At 44.0% G+C, this 9,451-nt stretch overlaps 1 non-coding gene across 1 annotated transcript; it reads right to left on the reverse strand.

The window, feature by feature from the left end:
* Window positions 1-8,825: 8,825 nt before the first annotated feature.
* On the reverse strand, window positions 8,826-8,945 carry LOC119471823. The gene has a single exon (XR_005200911.1). It is a non-coding gene; the product is annotated as a U5 spliceosomal RNA (small nuclear RNA).
* Window positions 8,946-9,451: the final 506 nt, after the last annotated feature.

Below are 9,451 nucleotides of genomic sequence, written 5' to 3' on the forward strand. Positions count from 1 at the left end.
GTTGCCTGAAGAAAGTAGAAATCCAGAACAGGTGTAGCACATGGGTGGTCGGCAACACAGGGAAAGCCGGAGATGGAGAGGTGCACACTCACTCATCCTTAACCCAGAGTTTTCAACCAGCTAAGTTACTTTCCTTGTGGAGGGAAGCCAGTAAGGAACAGAGAAAGCAACTGAATGAAAAATATCCTTCTCTTCTGGAGTGGAGAGTGTCACCCCTTGTTAGAAATGTGAGGCATGGGAAATGCACATCTAACCAGGGAGAAATCAACCTCTAAGCCCACCCCTGGAACGTACATAAGAATTGACGTGTGTGGTGGAGCTGCAGATTGTGGCTTTTCCAAGCATCAGAAACACACTCGATTTAAAAACTAATAATTCTAAATGATACTTGTTCTGGTACATTTTTTCAGATCTACCTTGTGAGCAAACGAGGAGAAATGTATTTTTAAAAGGCAATGGAAGAAGAAAGGAAAGAGATACTCCATAAATAAAAGAAAAATCATGCCTTATTCATTTTTTTTTCCTAGATCCTACTAGAAACACTGCCTTGGTCGATACAGTGTTTATAAATGAATGTTGGCCGGGCGCAGTGGCTCATGCCTGTAATTCCAGAACTTTGGAAGGCCAAGGTGGGTGGATTTTCTGAGCTCAGAAGTTCAAGGCCAGCCTGGCCAATGTGGTGAAATTCTGTCTCTACTAAAAAAAAATACAAAAAATTAGCCAGGCATGGCAGTGTGCACCTGTAGTCCCAGCTACTTGGGACGCTAAGGCAGGAGAATCACTTGAATCCAGGAGGCGGAGGTTCCAGTGAGCTGAGATCATCACACTGCATTTCAGCCTGAGCGACAGAGTGAGACTCCTTCTCCAAAAACAACAACAACAATAACAACAACTATATATACATATATGTATGTGTGTGTGTGTGTACATATATATATATATATATATATATATGTGTGTGTGTGAACATTATGGTGGAAGACAATCAGGTACATATTAAGGAACTATTTATATCTACTGTAAAGAATCATTCATTATAAATCTTGTAAAATGTTCTTGAATTTGTAGTTATCAGACAATACTGATTTTTTTTAAAATCTGGGTCACTGAATATGTAAATTAATCAGATGAATAAATGAATTGTTTTCTCTAAAATAACCAGAGGTTTTTGAGTTGAAACTACTTGATAAATGAACTGAGACTTTTTTTCCCCCAACATCTAGGATTGTTCAGAAAAAGAAAACACTTTGAGATATTTATGCAAACCTTCTGATGTGGGAAGATTCACCCATATCGAATTGAAGACATTTATTATCTCACTGCAATATAGCTTGGCTGAGTGATGAGATTTAAGAGCTATTAAGGAAGGGATTGGAAAGATAAAGATAAGCCCGACAGGGAAAGTGAGACTAGAGAAAGTGAAAGTCCAGAGGAGGAAGGCAGGCTTAGGCTGTCAAAGTAAAACGTGGGAAATGAAAAACCATTGTCCATGAGCAAGTGCATCTTCCGTGAAAAGAAACCATTTCAGCCAGGTATGATGGCTCACACCTGTAATCCTAGCACTTTGGGAGGCCAAGGCAGGCGGATCACGAGGTCAGGAGTTCGAGACCAGCCTGGCCAACATGGTGAAACCCGTCTCTACTGCAAACACGAAAAGTAGCTGAGTGTGGTAGTGGGCACCTGTAATCCCAGCTACTCGGGAGGCTGAGGCAAGAGAATCATTTGAACCTAGGAGGTGGAGGTTGCAGAAAGCCGAGATTGTGCCATTGCACTCCAGCCCGGGGGACAGTCCTTTTATGGACTCTGTCTCAAAAAAATAAACCATTTCAAACCTTTGCTTTATGTTTATATATGAATTAGGCTAATTCATGTTTTAAACACACAAAAAGGCAAAGGAGCTTGACTAGCAGAATTGCTGTTGGCAGAACCTGTTGCAAGCTATATTCACTGGCTATGTGCTTGACTGAATTCCTTTCTAGCTCTGGGCTGAACATCATTTATTTAAGAACCTCACAGGACTATTTTTATTGTTGTTATTTCCATTGCTTGCCCAGTTTCCTGACTATAACAATCAACCTGGCTGTAGTGGTCATTCTTTACCTGTCCATTCATTCAGGGTATTCTTGGATTAAATGTCTGATATCCATAAATTGCAAAAATGTATAACTATCAAGTGTGAGCCTTTAGAACCAGTAACAATTCACACCTCATTGTTGGACCAACCCATCCAGTGCTGCTAAATCAATACTGCTAACAGAAATGTGTCTTTCCCTCTTCTAATCTCCCTCACCAAGAAAATTCTCTCTCTCTCTATCTCTCTCTCTCTCTCTCTCTCTCACACACACACACACACACACTCACTCACTTTTCTCATTAATTATAAAATAAATAGACCAGGTAGGGTATCTCATGCCTGTAATCCCAGCACTTTGGGAGGCCAAGGTGGGCGGATCACTCGAGGTCAGGGGTTCCAGACCAGCCTGGCCAACATAATGAAACCCTCTCTCTATGAAAAATACAAAAATTAGCCAGGTATGGTGGTGCATGTCTGTGGTCCCAGCTACCCGGGAGGCTGCAGCATAAGCTGAGATGACACTGCTGCACTCCAGCCTCGGCAACAGAGCAAGACTGTCTAAAATAAATAAATAAATAAATAAATAAATAAATAAATAAACAAATAAATAATTTCCAGCTGGGTGCAGTGGTGTGTGCCTGTAGTCCCAGCTACTCGTGAGGCTGAGATGGGAGGATCGTTTGAGCCCAGGAATTCTGGGCTGTAGTGCGCTATGCCGATCAGGTGTCCGCACTAAGTTCGGCATCAATATGGTGATCTCCTGGGAGTGGGGCACCACTGGGTTGCCTAAGGAGGGCGAACCAGCCCAGGTCGGAAACGGAGCAGGTCAAAACTCCTGTGCTGATCAGTAGTGGGATTGCGCCTGTGAATAGCCCCCGCACTCCAGCCTGGGCAACATAGCGAGACCCTGTCTCTTTAAATAAATAAATAAATAAATAAATAAAATAATTTCCAGTAATTACAGAGGCTTTGTCCAGACCCTACATGATTCCTTCTTGTTCATTCTTTGAATAACTCATGTATGAGCAGAAATGGCCTTATAAGTAGATAAAAGAGAATATTACTTAGGAGGATTTTTGGAACATTGAGAATACTTGCCTGCAGTAACCAGCCTCCAACATGACCCTCAATGATCTCCACTTCCTGATATTCACACCCTGTGTAACTTTCCTTCCACATTGGGCCAGGGTCGTCAGTGTATCCAAGATAACACAGCAGAATTGATGACATGTCCCTTCTGAAATTAAGTTATAAGAGACACCACGAGCCCAGCACGGTGGCTTATGCCTGTAATCCCAGCACTTTGGGAGGCCAATGTGGGCGGATCACCTGGGGTCAGGAGTGGGAGACCACCCTAACATGGTAAAACCCCGTCTCTACTGAAAACCCACATCTAGCCAGGCATGGTGGTGCATGTCTGTAATCCCAGTTACTCAGGAGGCTGAGGCAGGAGAATCACTTGAACCCAGGAGGTAGAGGTAGCAGTGAGCTGAGATCACACCATTGCACTCCAGCAATAAGAGGAAACTCCATCTCAAAAAAAGAGACACCGTGGCTTGCTCATGACAGCACTTTCTCTTTGTCTCTCAGATCGCTGACTTGGGGGAAGCCAGCTGCCATGTCATGAGTACTACTGTGGAAATGAACTGAAGCCTCCTGCTGAGAGCCATCCACGTGAGCTTGCAATGCGATGCTCCAGTCCAAACCCCCAGTTTACTGAAGCCCCAGTTGACAGCTTGACTACAACCTCCCAGGGACACCCTGAAGCAGAACCACCCAGCTAAGCTCCTGAATTCCTGATTCACAGAAACTATTGGAGATAATAAAAGTTTGTTGTTGTGTCCCTTTAAGCTTTGAGGTAATTTGTTATGAAGCAACAGATAACTAATAGACTACCCATGAATGAATTCATTTACTAACTCATTTATTCCACAAGTGCCTATTAAGGTCCACAGTCCTCCAATCGCTGTAATACACTTCAGTGGCATAATAAAACACTATATCTCCTCAAGGAGCTCACAGAACCATTTGCAGGGTGTGGTGGCTCACTACTGTAATCCCAGCACTTTGGAGGCCAAGGCAGGCGGATCACCTGAGGATGGGAGTTCGAGACCAGCCTAATCAACATGGAGAAACCCCATCTCTACTAAAAATACAAAATTAGCCAGACGTGGTGGCACATGTCTGTAATCCCAGCTACTTGGGGCTGAGGCAGGAGAATTGCTTTAACCTGGGAAGTGGGAGTTGCAGTGAACCAAGATCTCACCACTGCACTCCAGCCTGGGCAACAAGAGTGAAACTCCATCTAAAAAAAAAAAAAAAAAAGAAAAGAAAAAAAGGAAAGAAAAAGAAAAATCACATAGTTGGTAATAATACCTTTATCTACAATTAAAGTCCCATCATCCCTGGTAGGGACATGTAATATGTCAACGCACACCATAAGACAGTGACACGTAGAACACAAAGAATCAGGAAATACGCACCCATCAAAATGGCAATCTTTCATTGATAGAAAGAAACAGGACTTTATAAAATCTTGGCAGTCTTTTGGGTATAGGAGAGCCTGGCCAGGGGATGGTGATTCAGTGAGAAACTGGGAAATAATGGGGAAATCCTATTACATGCAGTAAGCCAAATTTCAGATTTAAAATAAGACCTCCCTGACTCGTTTCCTTTTTGAAGATGATATTATCAAGAGTAACTGGATTATTTCAAATGTTATTTCTAGAGTTTCATTTTAAAATAAAGTTATATTGGCCATTCAAAGCACAGACTGATTGCCATCTGTTTCCTGCTCCAGTATATTCTTGCCTTCTGGGTATTTGCCTTCTCAGAGAAAGAAAGCGAAGGCAAACGGCTTATGATGTGGAGAAGAATACGCAATGGGACTTATTGAAATGGCAGCAGAACCCAGGGCTGCTGCTTCTTGTTTGGGAGAGCTGTTGCTGGAGGAGGAAAAAAAAGTGAGAATGGGAAAGAAACTAACTTTTTTTTTAGCATTTACCGTATGTCAAGCTCTGGTAGGTGTTTTACATACACTGTCATTCAATCCTCATACATTTGGAAGGTGTGTATTATTAAGACTGTTACAGAAATCAGGAAGCCGGCTTTCAGAAAGGTTAAGTGATTTACCTAAAACTGCCCAGCACACTGCTTTCAAAATCTATCTTTTTTCTGCTTAATATGATGAGTCACCTGTTCATTCATAGCTAATGTATATTGCAAGGAGAAAGTTATCCTTTTGCTTGATAAAACACACTTTTTGAATCGTCATTGAAAATGTGCTGTACTCCTGGCAGGGCGTGGTGGCTCACGCCTTTAATCCCAGCACTTTGGGAGGACTAAGTGGGAGGATCACGAGGTCAGGGGATCGAGACCGTCCTGGCCAACACGGTGAAACCCGCCTCCACTAAAAATACAAAAAGTTAGCCGGGTGTGGTGGCTCGTGCCTGTAGTCCCAGCTACTCCAGAGGCTGAGGCAGGAGAATTGCTGGAACCCGGGAGGCGGAGGCTGCAGTGAGCCAGGATTGTTCCACTACACGACAGCCTGGTGGCAGAGTGAGACTCCATCTCAAAAAAAAATAAAGGAAGAAATAAAAAAGGAAAGAAAGAGGCCAGGCACAGTGGCTCACACCTGTAGTCCTAGTACTTTGAGATGTCAAGGCAGGGGTATCACAAGGTCAGGATGCAAGATCAGCCTGACCAACATGGCGAAACTCTGTCTCTACTAAAAATACAAAGATTAGCCAGGTGTGGTGGCGCACGCCTGTGATATCAGCTACTCAGGAGGCTGAGGCAGGAAAATCGCTTGAACCCAGGAGGCATAGATTGCAGTGAGCCCAGATCGTGCCACTGCACTCCAGCACCTGGGCGACACAGTGAGACTCCATGTCAAAAAAAAGAGAAAGAAAATGTGCTGTACTCCAAACAACCCATGCAGAAATGGCAAAGAAGACATGGAACGGTAAGACTTTCTTTTCTCTAGTCTCAACATGTGGATAATTCCTCCTTTTAGAATTCAAGTCATAACTGCTAAATTTTTCACAAGTACTTTAAATGGAAAAATCCTCATTGCCCTTTTGAATTAAAATTCTGATACTTGTTCATGTAGAGGAAGAGAAAGAGAGAGAAAGAAAAACGGGTAAGGAAAAAGTAGAGTTCCTTGGTCGTCCCACGTTGCCCAGAAATGATCCCTGTTCAAAATTTGCATGTATTTCTATGAACTTTTTTCTAGGCAAATGTGTATGTGTGTCTAAGTATGTGCACACAGACATCCACAAATATGAGATTTTCCTATAATGACTTCTCTGCAATCTGCTTTTCTCATTCATTTAACAATATATTGTTTAAATATGTCATGATGCATGTATCTAGCCAATTCGTTGTAAAAGTTCACTCTATTCTATTATTTAAAAATGGTTACCAAACTTAAATAGCGTTTCAAGAGCAAAATAAAGTTAACAAAGAGTGGAACAACATGCAAATCCGAAACGACCTATGTAAGGGTTATTGCTGAGTTTAAAATGAGGAAACTGAGGCCTGCAGAAAAAGATTAAATGCCAATTTATTCAGCTCCCGGTGAGGTTCTGTGGTTCCGGGAAAAGAGACCAGGGAAGTTATGCCTGACTCTTCTGGGCGTGGGAGTTTTATAGGGAGTGAAGGCCTTTGATTGGTTGCGGGGAAACAGGGCGTGGTCGGGGCAGGCTGCTATTGGTAGGTAGGTGGGATTTTCTAACGGCAGGCTAGGTGCCGAGTGCAGAGCTTAGTGCTGAGTGCAGAGGGGTTTTCCAAGGCAGGCTAGGTGCCGAGTGCAGAGCTTAGTGCTGAGTGCAGAAGTGGGCGTGTCCAAGCTCCCTGGAGGCAACTGGCCTTACAACCTATACTGTGTATCTCTAGTGCTTTTGTTCTCTAGTGTCCATCTCTGTATCCCATAGCTAGTTGGCTCAAGAAGCAGACACTTTCAGATGACATTTTCCTGGAGCAGAAAAAAATTTTAAACCTTAATTGGACCATCAATTGCTAGAGTCAGAACTAGACTTTTAGTTGTTCCTCAGCCTTGCTTTGAACATGAGCAATGAATGTCTCACCCACTGCCAGCATCCTTACTCGTCTGTCCTGGGGCACGATCCCATGGCACGTTAGCTTCTTTCACACCAGGAGCAGCCTACAGAGAGTTGCCTACCGAAGAGGCAGCAGCCTGATTCTGGTGAAAATACAACTGGAGCTCATAACTGGATCAATTGTTTATTTGTTCCTGTCATGTGATAGTCACTGCATATTCTAGAAAATAATATCTCTCTCTCTCTTTTTTGAGGCCCATGGCATAGTTTTACTGCAGCTCCAATCTGACTCTACGCTACTCACACTCTATTCTCAGGGATTTGGGGAAGGCCACCCCACTAGGAGCCCTGTCCCCACCAGAGCTCGGACATGGGATCTCTCTCAAGGAGGAGTCTTTGTCCTTCTTGGAGGCTTTCGTTCTCTCTCCAGTCTGTATGTGCTCTGATCTGGGCTGGGCTGACACTTGGCTGCTCTTTCAGCCTCGTCCCTGGGGCTATGACAATCTGGGAAGGCCCAGCTGTCCATGTCAGTGGGGCTTGGGGACATGGCAGTCCACACAGGGTGAATTCTGCTCCTTCCTGCTCCAGCGTCAGCACAATCTGCTAGCCCAGCGGGGAGCTCGCCTGGAGGAGGGAGGCCACGTCTAGCAGGCTGTCTTCCCTCTCTTCAGGAGGAGGCAGAAGGTCCAGGTGGTCTTTGCTCACATGCACATGGCAGGTGGAGCATGCTAGGAAGGCTTCACAGGCGCCTTCCAGGTTCACCCCATGGCATGGGGTCAGGTGGACAACATTGTCCCTGACTCTACTGCTCACTGGGATCTGCCAGCCTGACAGGTCTACAAACACGACGCTCACCACATTCCTGGGCCGCTCAGGGCCACTGCCTCTTCCTCTCCCACCTGGCGCATCAGCCTGCCTCCTGAAATTTCCTGGTTGTCACGGGCACCACTGCCTCCCCGGGCTCCAAAGAGCCCCTGGGTCTGTTACACCAGGTGTCTCTGGCAGCCGGCAGCAGAACCCCGGCATTCATTCCACCCCAGCCCCTGGAGGCGGCCATGACAGGGTCGACAATTATCCCTTACCTTTCATCATGGCACTAGGGTCACCAAAAGAGTATTTTCTTTTCGAAGTATATATCCAGTTTTTTATGTCTGGCCATCATAAAGAAATCTTCCAAAATTGATGAAAAAGCTATATAGCCATTTTCAAGTTAAATGATAACCACAAAAAAAGAGAAAAAAATAAAGCAAAACATGATGTTGTTTACATAGATTGGGAGTCTGCAAATGGGAGACCATGGTCCAAATTCAGCCCATTGCCTTTTTTATAAATAAAGTTTACTTTTTTGTTTGTTTTTGGAGTGTTTTTTCTTTTTTTGAGCCATAGTTTCACTCTTGTTGCCCAAGCTGGAAAACATTGACATGATCTCGGCTCACTGCAACCTCCACCTCCCAGGTTCAAGTGATTCTCCTGCCTCAGCCTCCCAAGTAGCTGGGATTACAGGGTCCCGCCACCTCACCTGGCTAATTTTTTTATTTTTAGCAGAAACAGGGTTTCACCATATTGGCCAGGCTGGTCTCGAACTCTTGACCTTAGGTGATCCGCCCACCTCAGCCTCCCAAAGTGCTGGGATTACTAGCATGAGCCACTGTGCCCGGCAAATAAAGCTTTAAAAAAAAAAAAATTGTATTAGCCCTGCCTAAGCAAGACTTCAAAAAATTTGGTTACCAACTCAGACTGTTCCTCTTCATGGAAACTTTTAGCAAATGGCAAAAATAAAAATTATTCATTCTGAAGAAAAATGAAAGCATTACAGATAAAGTTTTATTGGAACACAGCCACACACATTGATTTATATATTGTCTATGGCTGCTTTCACTCTATAATGGCCAAGTTGACCAGTTGCAGCAGAGATCATATGGCTTCAAAGCCTAAAATGTTTAGGCTTTCAAATAATTTGATATGTTTTCTCTGCTAGAGTTCCAATTTGTTTCATAGAGACACAGTGCCTTATGTCAACAAAATGGCGCAGCAGTAAGAATTCTTAAAGAGTAGCTGTTTAGTGAGACTGGTCTTTCTCTTTGGGGACAGTGAAATGTTTCTCTGCCTCCTCCAATGATACCCTCTAAGAGACGCCTTCTCCCCTTCATTCATCCTTAGCACTACAATGACACTTGGAAAGAGTCCTACCGTGCTACTCAGCAAGCTCTCTCCCTGCTTACCAGAAAGGAAGGAAGAAATTCAAGAAAACAAATTAAGAAAGAAAATGTGGGTGGAGGACAGATGACTTACTGGTATCTCCTCCACCCATCCTGTC

This window comes from Cebus imitator, unplaced genomic scaffold, assembly GCF_001604975.1.
Source record: "Cebus imitator isolate Cc_AM_T3 unplaced genomic scaffold, Cebus_imitator-1.0 Scaffold75, whole genome shotgun sequence".
NCBI classification, from domain to species: Eukaryota; Metazoa; Chordata; class Mammalia; order Primates; family Cebidae; genus Cebus; species Cebus imitator.